At 53.1% G+C, this 15431-nt stretch overlaps 1 protein-coding gene across 3 annotated transcripts in view; it reads left to right on the top strand.

The window, feature by feature from the left end:
- Nucleotides 1-15431, top strand: part of TSPAN18 (tetraspanin 18) — a 177546-nt gene that overhangs the window by 15886 nt on the left and 146229 nt on the right. For all 3 annotated transcript variants that reach the window (XM_046015228.1, XM_046015226.1, XM_046015227.1), the window contains exon 2: nucleotides 15189-15267. The gene's annotated coding sequence lies outside the window, so the exon portion shown is untranslated. The remainder of the gene's footprint in view (nucleotides 1-15188; nucleotides 15268-15431) is intronic.

Here is a 15431-nt window from a genome sequence, read left to right as displayed (position 1 = left end):
ATGCCAGTTCTGGTTCATTGGTAGGAACTGCTCGAGTCCAGCAGAAGGGTTGGGCTGGATGCTTGTTGTGATGGGAGGAGGGTGAAGAGCTAGCACACAGGGGAGATTTGGGGAGCCCTGGGGTGCTGGATAGAGCCTTTAGGAATTGGGGAACCTAGGTGCTTTGCTGTCACAGGGTTGATTGCTGTATGACCTCAGGCAACGGGTCACCATTGAGCTAGATTTCATGTGCATGAAGAGGCTGCTCGTGACTTTAATGTAATTTCATCCCAATGGAGGAGCACTCACTGAAGGACAGGCTCATTTCATTGATCAGTATAGGGGAGAAGTAGAATTTTCCCCCCACTATTACATTAATTTGTGACATGCCGGCATGCTCTCAAGGAAGATGGTCTGGCCAGTGGCTAAGAGGAACAAAGCACACAGACCAAAGGTACAAAACGATGGCCTGTAAGCCACATCTAAGCTGCATGAAATTCACCCAACATTGACATATTGGGAAATGTAACCAAAGGTGAGCATACACTGTCTTTATGACCCAACCACTCCACCCTTATGTATATATGCAACAGGAAGGCCCATGTATGCATGCATTTCCCCAAAGGGCATGCATAAGAATGTTCCTAACTTCACTGTCCAAGACAGGCGATACCCGGAAATGATGCAAATGTCTACGGAAAGTGGAATGGCTATGGTCCCGGGGTGGGATACTACGCAGCAGAGAATAAGCTCTTGTGGTTGACGGTGACTTGGAAGAGTCTCAGAATCCCAGTATGGAATAAAAGACACCAGATGTGGAAGAGTCTACACAGTGCACTTCTATTTATATGAAGTTCAAGGTCAGCCAAAGGACGCTCTGGTGTTAGAAGTCACAATAATGATAACCTTTGGGTGGAAGTTGGGGAGTTCTTGGAAGCAGCATGAGGGGTTCCAGGGGCTGGTCTGTTTGTGCCCTTATTCTGGTTGGTACTTTCATAGGTACGTTCAGTTTGTGAACAGTCATTCACTTCAGATCTCTGTACTTTGTCGTGTAAATGTTCTATTTCAATTTTAAAAATCCTATTAACTCAACAGAAGACATAAAGCGGATTCTAAGCTGTTGAAATACTGAGACACGTAGCTTACAACTCCAGATCCCTGCTTTCCTTGATAAATGGGACGCTGTGAGAGCCCGGGCCCCTATGTAGCAAGAGTGGCCCGAGGCGAGCAGGGTCTTTGTTGGGATTTCTAGTCGGAACCCCTGAGAAAATTCTGCCCTCTGAGGCTCCCAAACTCCATCAGAGAGAAGAGCTTTGTGAGGGATGGGTGAGTTAGAAAGGGCTGAAAGTGTCCCGGTCATGTCGTGGTGCGATTCTGTGTCTAAATTTATCATCTTGGTGACACTGGTTGTTATTTAGTCTCTCTGAGCCTCGGTTTACCTACATTGGAAAAGTGGTAGGACTTTTTGGGCTTAGGACAAGACCATCGTTCGCCAGTGCACCACGGGCCTGGTGGCTCTGGAGGCCTGCAGAGCTGCATCCTCTCCCCAGCCCCCAGACCTCACCACCCGCCCCAGGCCTGGTACTGCCCCCTTCACGCTGCGGGGAGGGGAGATGTGGTAGATTCGAGGGGGGGGGGTGGGCACAGCGTTCCCTTTGCTAATGGTGGGGTGGGAGATGGGAAACCCGTTTTCTGGGGTTCCGGCAGTGCTTTCCTCCCCGGCCCACCCTGGGCGCCGGTGCCCCCCTCACTTGGAAGGGCAGGTGCCTTTCTCTGGCCGGGCAGGGCCAGGTGCGCAGGCGCGCAGAGGACCACAGTAAATGCTGCAGGTCTGGCGCCGGGCACTCCGGGACAGGAGAGCACGTATTTCGCCTTGTGGGGCAGCTGGCGTCCCTGCTCCTTCTGCCAGGGCAGCCGGGCCTCCGGCGGGGGTGGGACATTTCCCAGAGAATCTCCCGGTGGGGTCTCTGCCGCCTCCCAGAGATCCCCGGGGCAGGGAGGTGTGCGGACCTGGCTTCAGGAGCCCTACCTGGAAAGTGGGGGGTTGACCATACCTGGCTCATCCCCGGAGCTCGGCAGTCCTGGCTGTGGTTGTCCGTCTTATTGGGGCTGTCATTCCAGGCCACGAGAAAGCACCCAGTGGGCCATTGGGGGTTGACTCTGGGGTAAAGGATGTGGTTTGAAACGGCCTCTTTGTCTCAGAGCAATCTGTTTTGATTTATTCAACTGTGGGAATTTGAAAATGGCCCAAATGTTTTCCCTCTTGTTCTCTCTCTCTGGCCCGCTGATTTCCTCGTGCTCGCCCCGCCCCCCATCCTTCTTGCTCACTCTCCACCCTCACACTCGTTCACACTCATCTTTTCACACCCAGGTAAAGTCCAGGTGGGGCTTCAGATGACCTGGCTGTTTTTCTCTCTACCTCAGACGCTTCCTCAACTACGTCCACTTCTTCTCACCCAGACTTCCGGACCTCGGTGCCCCTCCCTGGCACCAGCAGAGCCTGAGGGCAGGAGACCCGGTTCTAGCTCTGCCTCTTTTACCAACTGGTTCCGTGGCTGTGTGACATGGGCCAAGTCACTCAACATCTCTGGGCCTTCTTTAATTTCCTGCTTCCCAGCGGAGGCAAGAAGTCTACCAGCTTATGCTTAGATAACTTTCTTCTGCATTATCTCGGGTGCTCTGAGTTAAGGCCCCTTCTGCATCTTAAATTCCCCCACTGAGCCATTGAGTGGATTCATTCTTATTTGACAGCCTGTGTGCTGACCTGAAATTACTGTGTAGCCTTTTCCTGGTACCGAAGAGACATCATTTTATTTTGAGCTGGGAATTAACACAAGGTCAGGAGAAAATAGAAAGTTCAAGAGGATGATTCCCTCTTGACTTGAGGGAGACATAGTGTCGTGGCATCTCACTTGGAGTCATTCCTTTTACTTCTTCCAGATGTCCCTGGCAGAGGTGACTGGGGAAATGGGGAAATGGGGGGGAGGGGCAATGGTCAGCACTGCTGATGGGGGAGGGGTGGTGGAATCAGGGTAGAGACCCTACGTTTCCTGCGCTCAGCTCACCAGAAGGGTCCATTTCATTCTGTGGCCCCCTGTCACCTTGCCCCAGCCTCCACGGATAAGGAGAGCTAGAATTTATTGAGGACACATCACACGAAATACACTGTCCCACGGAATCCTTGCAGCAGGCCTACAGGTCAAGCGCAAATGTCATTCCCGTTGCAGGGATACTGAAACTGGGGTACGATGAGGCAAGTGTCACAGGGTGTGTGGGTGGTAGACCTGGGCCTTCAACCGGACAGCAGTCTGCACTTGAACTAAGCTTTGATCACCACACCATGCTGTCCTGGGTGGCCTCCTGGTGGCAAGGTGGGGTGGGAAGATGAGATTTCAGGACAGAGTCTGAGTTTTAGTCCTGCTCTGCTACAAACTCACTCTTTGTACCTTGGGCAAGTCCCTTACCCTCTCTGGGCCTCAGTCGCCCATTCGAAAATGGAAGCAAGGGACCAGTGGGACCCCAAGTCTGTGGTCAGGGTGGTATTCCGTGGCTTTCTGGGGCAGGATACTTTCAACAGTGATTAAGAGTCAGTGAGCTGTGGTTAAATCCTGCCTCAGGAGCTTGTGGCCTCAGGAAGGTTATCCAACGTCTCTGATGCCCGGGCTGGGCTCTCTGTCTGAACAAGGGAGAGAAGGTCAACACTTATTGCTTGAGGTTGCTGTGAGGATAGAGGGCTTGAGCACCTGGGGTCATGCCCCTCCCCCATTTGTGCCATTTAGGATCTCTCTTGGCAGACCCTTTGGCTTGGAATGGGGGCTTGTTACCTGACATGGAGAGTCCCCCGTTCCAGAATTGGAGGCATTCCATCCCCAAGCGATGTTGTCCATGGTTTGCCATGAGCCTTCTGGAATGCCTTGGGGTTTCCTGACCAAGATACCATCTTGTGCATTACAGATACTAAAGTGAGAAGGGCCTGGGATGATTTAGTTTGGCGGCATGCAACTTCCTTGTAGCCACAGAGCTCAAAGAAAGTTCGACATGGAGCCTCTGAGAAATCATTTCAAAATGGAGCTCCCCTATCGGAGCGGCCGTGGGGGGCTGCTCAGCCCTCCCCATCTCCTCCCTCCACTTTGATAGCTTCTGAGGCACTGGGAAACCCCATTTGACAATCACAGGCCATTAGGTGGTAGAGAATGACACTGGGACCCCGACAGGCGCCGTAACGCATGCAGGAGTCGGAAGCCGGAGCATCTGCTACATTACTTTCACTAGCGGGATCGTTTTCTGTCTTATAAGAGAGCTCACCTGTGTTTCTTTTGTCCATCCGTCTTAATTAATCACCTAGAGATGCATCTTTCAATATTGACACTGACTAAGCAGCTGACATTTCTGAATTATTCTGTCCCCTCCCTTCTTCACAAGCCATACAGAAAGGCTGGATGGGTATTTATTGCTAAATCAAGGAAAATAGGGCTTTTTATTTGGAAGCCTTTGAAACAAAGTGTTCACTCAAATAATCCTGCCTGAGTTGGCAGGTGTTTGGAAACCTAGGGAAATGTGTTTGGCTCTAATAAAGAAAGAAAGAGTGACCCGCATGAATCCACAGATGCCGTGGTCTGTAGGGGCTCTCAAGGGTCCTGTTTAAATGAAGCATCTCTCCCCGCCCACCCCCTACACCCCCTCTTTTGCCGCCCCCCACCCAACACCCAGTTCGGTCTTCAGAGATCACGCGGTCTTCCTCCCTCCAAACCTAATTTCCGCACAGACTTAGCCCATAGTGACCTGCCACGTGGAGAGCTTTAGTGAGAATCAATAGGCAGGGGTTCCTGGTGTGGGCTTCACGCCTCCCAAATGTAAAACACCATGGCAGCGAGGGTAAGATGGATGCTGGCCAAACATCCACGGTATCGGGCCACGATGGGTCCCCCCTCTGCCTTGTTTGGAAGGCAAGAAGACATGGCCCAGGGAGGAGGCTTGGTGATTTGCCCAGGGTCATGCGGTGACTTTGAGGCAGAGTCTGTGGTCTCTCGGGCTCCTGGAGGTCCTGTTCGACACCCCTCTTTGCTGAAGCCTGGCTGCCCTTCGCTCTCTCATCTAGGTAATGAAGCCGTTCCGTAGGACCTGCGTGGGCAAAGACTGGGGCGGAGGGACCTGTTCATTAGCAGCAGAAACTGGTTTCTCTAGAAGCGATGGTGTCGGAGCAAATAGAGAGTGGTTGGCTTTCATTTCCCGAGGGCCCGTGGCGCCCCCTCCCAGGATGATGGGAGGCCCAAGCCTGGAGAAGACCGGTTCCCAGCCTGCAAGTGTCGGGGAGACACATGTGAATTCAATTCAAGGCTGGCGAGGCCTGCGCCTGGCTTCCCAGCGCACTGTGAGCTCCGGGAGTGGGTGGGAACACGGTCTTCTCCAGGCCCAACCCTGGCTGCCCGGCAGATGTGTTTATTTCTTCCTTTTCCACTTGGGAGGCAGAAGTCTGGCAGGGTGGTTAAACAGGAGCAGCCCACACCTGGGAGCTGAGGCTAATAACTTCCTGGGTTGCCATCTCCTTATCTGTAGAATGGGGTACTAATAATCCCTTTTTCCTAGGGTAGTGGGGAGGCCTTAGTGAGATAATCTCGCATGAAGTGCTTAGCGCCATGCCCCACACATGGGCTAGGGAAACAATTTACATGAGCTATTGATTGGCTAATCTCTGATGAGTGTGTGTGTGTCTCCATTTAAAAAATGGCGTTCATCACTTTTTTTTCTGGTTATGAAACTCACTCGCATACCTATGCCAGCTACCAAAAGAGATCCATGGGTAATGTTTTGCTATATTTCTTTCTAGTTTTTACCCCGTACAGTGTGTGTGTGTGTGTGTGTGTGTGTGTGTGTGTGTGTAATCGGGCATGTGCTGACAATGTATAATTTTCTAAAAGCTAGAAATCCTCTCAGATCTCACACAAATCTGCAATGAACATGGCTCAAAGATTGACTTAATTCACGAGCAGGGGAGCCGGCGAGATGGCGAAGCCGGGTCTCAGGAGAATTAGACACATGGCGGTTAGCAGTTATGTAAGCATTGGAGCGGTGGGGGCTGGGTAGGATAGAAAAACCGTCAAATGCCCTTTAGGACAATAAAATCGTAAACTTTGGGGCTAGTTTCTCTACCAGACCCTCCCCCCCCCAAATATCTACTCCAAGTTCACAAGTAACTTGACATGAGTCGAAGTTAGATTCTTCTAGAATCCTCTACCGTGGATAACTAAGCAATCCGTAGGTAGGCCTGCTAAACAAGACTCCATGATGATGTTGGAGAGACGGGCCTCTCCTTGCCTGGTTTCCCACTTCTGCATCATCCGTGTTAACAATGTCGGTATCTCTGCTTTCGGCATCTACGGCAACATCACATCTGCTTTCAAAGGGGAGTTCTGAGGAAGGACAGGAATGCCCCCAAAGGGCGTGACCTGCTCAGACACAGCTGGTGGAGGCCCCCTCCACCTCGGGGTCCCAGGACAGCTGCTCTTGCCCTCCCCCGCCCCCCATCACGTTTTCTTGGATTCATCTCCATCTCTCTCTTTCTCTCCATTTAGACTGAATTTCTTGAGGTCAGGGATTTGCTGAGTTTAATGTCTTCCGGCTTCTTCCCCTCTAAGCACCTGCTGTGTGGGGCATGGTGATTCTTTGGGGCAGCTTTGCTGAATGAGGGAACGTCGATGGTAAGAGGCCTGGCCTGTGTCACTGATGGGGGAGAAATGTGCCTTTTGGAACAAGCAGGGCCCCTCTCCTGGGCTCGGCTGGGTCCTTCTAGAAGAACCCAGTGCCCAGGAAGTGTCACAGCATTTCCTCCGCGCTTGTCCCCGATTCTGTCTTAGAAGGCCTTCCATGGGCAGTCCAGAAAGCCATCTTGGCTCTTCTCCATAGAACTCCCATGACTGAGTTCCTAGCTTGCTTTCCTAATCAAGGTCTTCAAGGGGTACGAAGTTCTTGGCCACCTCAAGCTGCGGAGGGAGAGGCGTGCCTGGGATTAATCTCCGCACTATGAATTTTAAACTGCTCCTCCACGTGTTGGGAAAAGCCATCAAAATGCTAATGGCTCTGCGGTCTTACCTCCCGCAGACCCTTCTCGGCATTAGAATATATTTACATGGACTTGAGTGGGGGAAGGATTGCAGAGACCTGGGGTGCCCTTTTCCCTCCCATCCCACCGCAAGCAAGCCTGGAGGGCTATAAAGTCTGAATGACAACCCCCCCCCCCAGAGCCCCAGATTTCGGAGGGAAGCTGCTGTGGGTTGTGGGGCGGGCCCCTTCCCTCAGCTCCGATTACGAGTTCTCAGCTGCTGGCTTCCTTGCTAGCAGCACGGGGGGCCAGTTTGGAAACATCTCTATGTCCTGTGGCTTTTGCAAACTGCTCCTCTCCGAGGCGAACATCCCCGGCAGGTGCTCCTGGATGCGTAAGACCGCACGGTGGATCCACACTGAGTTCAAGATCTGGAACACGTGGAGACACAAAGGCTACTTCAGCCCTAAGACAGTCTGCGGTTCTTGAGCCCTGGACTAGAACCACTGGGCTGTTGTTGAAATCTTTGAAAGCCCAGCTATCTTTGCTCAAGTAGACAATGGCTTGAGGACCTCTCAGATGTACCCTCTAGAGGACAGATGCGACGGGCAGGCTGGACTCAGCAAAGGGGCTCTGGGGACTTTGGGTGCAGACCAGATTGTTGACTCTTATCCTCTCGTGGCTCAGTTTGGCTCTGTGACTGTGGAGAAGCGGTTGGACCTCTCTGAGCATCAGCTCCTTCCTTTGCTAAGGAAGAGGAGGACACTGGCCACTTGGTGGATGAATTAGAGAGCTCACATCTTTCCTTTTTTCTTCATGCACATGGCACAGTGGAGCCGGGTGGGGTGGGGGGATGGCGGGCCGGGCTCCCCCCTCAGAGAGAGAGAGAGAGGTCTCTTAAACCATCAGCTTCCTCTAGGTCCCCGTGGTGCCAAACACCCAGGTCTGGGATGCTGGGCACTCGCCTGGCAGGGGTGCTGGGGACCCGTCCTGAGAATGAGTGGGACTTTCTGGCAGACACTGTTGCTAGAATGACTTATGCTTTTCTGTTTTCCTTTTTCCGTGAGCAGTGCGCCCATGTTTACTTATGTAAAGCTGTGGGGCCTCAGGCTCCCTTTCCTCCTCTGAGAAATGGGAAGAGTGTAAGAGGAAGGACAAAGATCAAAAGGAAAGAGAGCTCCAGGGGATGGACAGCCTTTGTCCTTGCCTCCTTCGGGTGATGAGAAAATGCTTGCAGACAGGGCAAAGAGGGGCAAGTGCAAGGCCAGGCCCACTGGGGCAAGGGGTCTGAGGCTCCCAGAGGCCACACGTTCTTCATGCTCAGGTGAGCATCGTGGAGGAGTCCAGATCCCACAGGTACTACCAGGGAGGGCACGAGAGACTCAGGCTTGTCCACCTTAGGGAACCCCCAGACGTGCTGGGAACATGGGGACTGGAGAGATGATGATCCCTAGTGAAGGCTGCACAGAGAATAAGCTTCACGTGTTAACTTATGGGGTTGTATATGCCCTCTTCCCTGGCCCTGTCACCATCCCCATGCAACCCAGAGCTAATGGGCTCAGACTGACTCAGAGTCCTTTCCAGCTGGGTGGACCCTCCAGAGCCCTTGCTAGCGGTACCGGCGCCTTCTGCGCTGTGCCCAGTTCCGTGCGGGAGCGACCCTCTAGTCCCCAAGCAGAAAACAACAACAACAAAATCTCAGTCTTTCTGAGGATGTCAGGGCTCCCACGTCAGCCCCACTGGTGACCCTGGGGCACACTTAGCAGGCTCATTCTGGGACTCATTATGGAAACTAAGCTGGATGGGGCTGAACGACAAGGGCAGGTTGGGCAGGCAGCACAGAGAAGTCTCCCTCCCGCAGCAGAGTCAAGGGCAGGTGGAGAGGAGGTAGAGACCTAGAGACCAAGGCAATGGGAAAGGGCTTTGGGCAGCGGTGCTGGATGGGGGTGGGGTGATGACTGTTGTTGAGTCACAGAACCCAGCAGGAGCTCATCCCCCAAACTGTCTTGGCTTCTCTTCCTCTGGCCCACCCCCACATCGCCCCCCTGCATTGTCAATTTCCAATACAGCAAAACAAAGCCCCGGCTTTGCTTTGGAGCCAGAAAGTACAGCACTTTTATCTGTCAACAAGCAATGCATCTGGCTGACAGTGGCCCAGGCTGGCATCGCTGTGGGGAGAAGGGCCAAGGCTGCACTGGCCTCCAGGCTCCCGCTGACGATGCTGTCCCTTCTTGGGGCACGTGACCAAGAGTCTTTGTGGTCATGGGGCTTGGAAGGACACCTGTTCCCCCAGGAGCGAGGTAAAGCGAGGGAGCATACAGCACAGGAGAGAAGAACTGAGGGCAGGAGCTAACGAGAAAGGCTCCTCATGGGGCTCATCACCTTCCTCCTTCCCTCCCTTCTGGCCTGCTGCCTCTTCCAGGAAGACCTCCCTTTCACTTCCCCTAGAATCCTACTGACTTGGAGTTCTAGGACATCAATTCTGAATCAGTGGTCTTCAACATCACGTGGGAATGTAATATATAAAATAGGACCAAGTCAGGCTGCCGTGAGCTAAGTGTCAGGGTGTGGATGAAGTACGGTCTACATCTGTTCTTCACACGGGCCCCGAGGGAGAGAGGGACAGGTCTGGAGCTTAGAACTTGGAACCGCTGATCATGGCCACTGTCCCTTCTACAGAAAGTGGCAGTAGCTTCTGTTTATGTAATTCCCGCGTCCTCTATTGGTCGAACACCTGGTAGGGTTGGTCCCCGTGGGAATCCCTTGTGGCCCATTAGCGCCTCTGACCCTCCAGCTCAGGCCAGTGGGGTGGGGCTCTGATTGCCCACACACTGCAGGTGTGTGTGTAAACCTCACCTGAGGTTTACAGGGGTAAGGAACTTCGCCAAGGTCACACAGGGGGCGAGTGGCATAGCTGAGATGGAAACCCAGGCCTGGGGACCATGAGTCCTGGTCTATGGCCCACTGTTCGGTGCTGAGGGCTCCCCACCCACTGCCTGGCCTGACCCACGCTGCAGACAGACAGCAGGCTCTAGAGGCAGATCTGTTCTCCCAGAAGCTCTCTCTCAGGTAACCATCCAAAGGGTGCCCTGCTGTCCACGTGGCCTGGCCCTTCTGCCATTTTGGGGTCTCCCAAATGGCATCTTTGCAAGGGAGCTTGAAACCCCCATCATCAGCCATCCATCTGCTCTGGACCAAGGAGTTGGCCTGTTGCAGACCTGTCCCATGTCTGGCGAACCCCTGCCCCACAGTCTGGGGCTGGACTCAGACATAGGGAAACTTCGATCTCCTTGTAGCACTGATCTTTGCCACCTGTATCAAGACCAAGACAAGATGTAACTCTGACCCCTCCTTCCTGAGGCCTCATCTTGTGGGTCCACAGCTAGAGCAGTGAGGAGAGATGGGGCAGAGCTGGGGGCTGCCGATGTTCCATCATGTGGTCTCTGCACAGATCTGTAAACTCTAGAGGGAGAAAGCAAGCCATCACCCGTAGCTGTAAGAGGCTCAGCCCCCCGGGGTCCAGAGAAAATTATACAAGTGGTTGAGTCATTTATTCCCTCTCTCCTCCCATTAACCTAGTTCTGTCTTGCTGTTGTTAATTTCACCCATCCTTTCATAGATCCGTTCCCCTTCAACCCGGCTGTTTATCCATCCCTGCCTTCATCTGCCCGGCTATCATCCATCCCTCCATGCATGTGTCCATCTACCCATCCATCTATCCATGCATATGTCTGTCCATCCATCCATCCATCCATCCATCCCTCCATCCATCCATCCATCCATCCATTCCTCCATGCATGTCTGTCCATCCACCTATCCATTCATCCATGTATCCTTCCATCCCTACTGTTTTTCATCCATCCCTGAAACCAACTATGACCCATTTTCTCCCTCCCAACGTTTAGGCTCTTTTATAGACCCATTCTCTCCTCCTCCATCCATCCATCCATCTCTCCTAGCACCCATCCCCCCATCCAGCTTTATTTGCTGAGTCAGGAGCTGAGACCACAGAGGAAGTAAGAGACCATCTCTATCCTCGAGGAGCTCAGAGTCTGGTAGAGGAGAAAAACCATACAAAACAAAACACATACGACACTGTGATGACTTGACCACTGAGACACACAAATTGTAAGTGGAACCCAGAGAACAGTGACTGATCATGCCTGTGCCGGTCTGGGGAGGTTTCTCAGAGGAAATATTAAAGGAAGGTTTTGAAGGATGAGTAGGAGTTTGCCATGAGTTTTGGAGAGTGGGAGAAGAGGTAGAGTTCAAGGTTAGGAAAGGAAGAAGGGACTGCTGGGCCGAGTGAGCAGCAGTGAGGTTGGGCCAAGCATGTCGCGGGGGGTGTAGGGGCATGTGGTTCCCAGTGAGTTCAGTGTGACTGTGGGGTCTGCGCATATTGTGAGGACCTGAAGGCCCCCTGGAAAAGACAAGTGGGGCTCAGATTATCAAAAGCCCATATGTAGGCAAACGGAAGCCAGGGGACCCACTGACGCAAGAGAGAGACACATCTCTGGGCTCCGTCTGACAGCAAACCAGGGGGCAGTTTGGAGGGAACAAGGCCACAGCCTAGCAGACCAGTCAGGAGCCCGTTTGCAGCAAGCTGATGGGCAACACTAAGGCTCAGTCCGGGCAGGGACAAGCAGGGGCCATGGAGGAGGAGGGTCACGGGTGACTTAGGACACGTGAGATGGTGGAGAAACAAGGGCTGGGAAACCAGAGAGGAGTCTGTGATCTGGGTACCGTGTGTGGGAAGACTGGGAAGACTGTCCTCACAGTGCGTGCACCCCTGAGTGCGTGTGATCCATTTCAGGTTAAAACTAGAGCAGGAACCATTGGTGTCTTGTCTGGGTCTCATCCAGGACGCTGAAGTTCCTTCTTAGGACTTTTCTTACAAACTGAGGGCTGGTTTCCCCCACACAGAGCAGCATGGCTTTGTTCGGAAGGAAGAAGATCAACTAGACCTCAGACAACAGGAGAACTTGGCTCCTAGTCATCACGTTCCTTGCCCTTGATTGCGCACTTCCTCTGCTTTATGGATTTTCAGGCACCCTTTCTTTGATTTTTTTCCTATTTTAAGGTCTCCAGAACCAGAATGTGTCCCTCCACGAAGTGTTGCATGGTAATTCACTAAGCGAGGCCCTCAGATAATGGTGCTGTTATCAGCCCGGGAGTCTTAATTCAAGAAACGGGGCAGTGTGTGCTGGGCTCTCTGGCGTCCTGTCTGTCTGTCCTTCTTTCATGTGATCCTCACAACATCATATGAGCTATCTTGTGGTTTCCCAGATGAGGACTGGAGGCCTGAAGCAGGCAGGTCACATGTTCACAGTGACAGAGCCCGTCAGAGGCTCTCAAGGTGTCTTTGTTCAAGACAAGAGCGAGCCGAGCCTCGAGCGGAGAAGGTAGTGGCTTTTCCCCCCTGGCTTCAGGGTCAGTGGTGAGCACCGTCTCTCAGCCCACCCTCTTCCAAAGCAGCTTCTTGTTACCCTGCCCTTTCCCCCTCTTGGCCCTAAACTCTGGGATTCTCTTCCCCCTCCCAGGAGGGCTCCCGCTCTAATATCTGTGCTGACCTCCCCACTCCCCGAGAAGAAAGGGCCGGAATGAGATCTTGGGAGAAGTGGGGGGCGGGGCGGGGGGGGGGAGGAAATTCTGAGCCCAGCTGGTTTCCCTCACATAATGCAGATTTGCTTAAATGGGAATTAGGATTAGTGCTGGATTTTGCCTTTCCTGGCACACCAGTAATAAACTAATCTCCTCTCAGGCTGCAGCAAGGCAGAATTCCATCGAAGACAGGAGACGGCTTCAGGCTCAGGAGTGCAAAGCCTGGAAAGTAATTTTATTATTAACAGGCTCTGCCCACACCGCCTGACACGCCGCCCGCAGCTCCCTCCCCACGTGGCTGCAGCCTCTAATTTCGTTAATGTGTGACATTCACCCAGGCTGCGTGGCTGATGGGCACGCTTGACATTAATACGTGTTCCTCATGGTCCCCAGAGCTCATAAAAGCTCATTATCAGTTCTGAGCCCATAAATGTAGTTCCCAGCTCAGGTGGGCCCGAGTTCTTCAGACATGTCCCCAGGCAGTGGAGCGGTGGCCGTCTTGTGGGAGCCGAGAGATAAACGTCTCCCTTTGTCCTGGGGACTTGGCCTTCCAGGCTACCAGAAGGTGACCAGAAAGACAACTCGGCAGGCAGAAGAGCCCAGGGTGTAAATTTACATCCAAGAAAAGGGGACTCCTTCTGTCCTGCTCTCTGGGGGGACTCGATCCACTGTTTGGGGAAAGTGGGTTGTCGGAAGCTATTCAAATGTGGACGCACTTCCAGGCGTCCAGGCTGTGGACTTGCTCGAACGTTCCCACATGGTGATGTGAGAGGGAAGGGGATGGTAGCAACAAGGTTGTAGCAGCTGGGAATGGAAATATCCCGCGTATGTAAGGTGGGAGAGCTGAGCAGATGGTGGTCCACACCTAGAAGGAGGGCAGAAGACTCCAGAAGGTCTACGTATGCTCGGATCCATGGGTAGACATCATGGCAATTGCTAGCTGGGAATGCAGAATGTGTGTGGTAAGATCCCACTCGTGGAAAGTGTGTGTGAACCCCACCATCTCCATGGGGGCCCATGCAGGCACGTTCTCTCTCTCTATCAGACACACACACACACACACACACACACACACACACACACGTAAATGGTTGCATAGAAGAAAGCCTAGAGGGTCATGTTACAGAGATTTTGGAACGGCCCTGTGAACTACGATGGATGGATAAGGAAGAACGCTCACTTTTGTAGTTACAATCAAAGCTATGTACATGTACGTCTGTATCCCCCGCCATAGGTCCATGCCTTTGTCTAGGGATGGATATGGGTAGGTGCATGTATATAGATCACGAATTCCTTTGATTGTAGCCTTGGTCTACTCCATGATAAACATGACGTTCCCTGGGTCGACTCTGCCTGGGTGGACTTTGGAGGCAAAGGAAGCCAACTGGGGTCACGTCCTCTGGCCAAGCCCTGTTCCCCGTCAGTTTGCAGGGAGTCCCGAGCAGCTGCTCTCTGTGCAGTGTGCACTGAGCTAGGATCCGTGGAGCAGACCCGGAGCTCGTTGCTCTCGTGCCCGCGTCCCTCCCCACCCCACCCCATGGACATGGTACTGACGCCAGGTTTGACCTCCTGCAGACCTGTCTTCTAGTCCCGGCTCTGCCGCATTTGGGCATGACGACCTTGGGCAAGTTATTTAACCCCTCAGGGCTCATGGCCCTCATCCCCAAAGCGGGGACGCCGTCTCACGGGATCGTCGACATCAGCATCAGAGACAACGTGAAACTTGACCGCGGCTTCTACGGCGCGGCCGGTCCTGGAGGGCGGGAGTCTGGGAGACTTGGGGTCAGGGGACTCGGCTCTCCCATCTGTGCTGTCAGCTCTGCTCTTTTGTTCCTCGGCTGTGCACGGGAACAAGCCGGTCCCCCAGGGCTGGCCTCGGCCTGGGCTGGCAGGTATGCGGCCTGGATGTGGCGAATTTGATCCTTCTCCTGTGACCCAGGGGCTCTCCGTCAAACTGACAGAGAGGAAGTGGGGGAGAGGCTGGGCTTCTGGCCCCCGCACTCGGGGGCTGAGTTGTTTTTTCACTACCGAAGACCTCTTCTCTTCTTTTCTATCTCTTCATGGATACCAGATCTGGGAAATGTTGGTCTGCCCCCAAAGCCTGCATTCATTAAGCCATGATTAATTCTCCTTCGCATTTTCACCATTACTCAGAAAGCCTTTTTATCTTTTTCTTTTTTTCTTTTTTCTGCCCGAGGAGAGTGGAGTTTCTAGGACGGGTTGGTAATGTTCTAGCCAGAAGCAAAGACACGTGATGTGATATTGTGATTAGCATGCATGACATCATCACGCCACACTGCACAGGCTCCTGGGCCGATTTTGAAAGACTGAAATATGTGCCAGTCTGTAGGATCCGGGGACACCTCCTGGAAGCCTCCGGGGGGCTGGGTGCTTGATTCTGTCTTTCTGGCCGCAGCCACCCCATCTGGCTTCTGCACCTGCAGAGAGAGAAGGAGGGAGCAGGAACCTAGGGGACGGGGACACACCTGAACTGAGGTGGCCCCCAGCAGCCATAGGCCCCACTAGCTGCTGCCTTTTTAAAATTTATGTCTCTCTCTTCTTCTTCTAGAGTTTATCCTGAAGCCATCGAAAGGACACTGCAAGAGAATCCTGAGTCTCCTGGAAGGAACAGACACCAGTTGAAACAGGTATGGTTTGGTCACATGGCAACATGGCGGTGGCTTCTTCAAATAAGGGTCTGATCTTCTCTCCTCTTCTCTTTCCACTCAACAAACTCTCCATGGCGAAGTGAGAGAGCTTTCATCTGGTGCCCAAGTGCAGGGCAAGCAAAGGGCGGCTTCCCTTTTGTCCC

Source organism: Meles meles, chromosome 8, assembly GCF_922984935.1.
Source record: "Meles meles chromosome 8, mMelMel3.1 paternal haplotype, whole genome shotgun sequence".
NCBI lineage: Eukaryota > Metazoa > Chordata > Mammalia > Carnivora > Mustelidae > Meles > Meles meles.
Note: the sequence above shows the minus strand (reverse complement) of the source record. Positions and strands in the feature narration are given on the sequence as shown.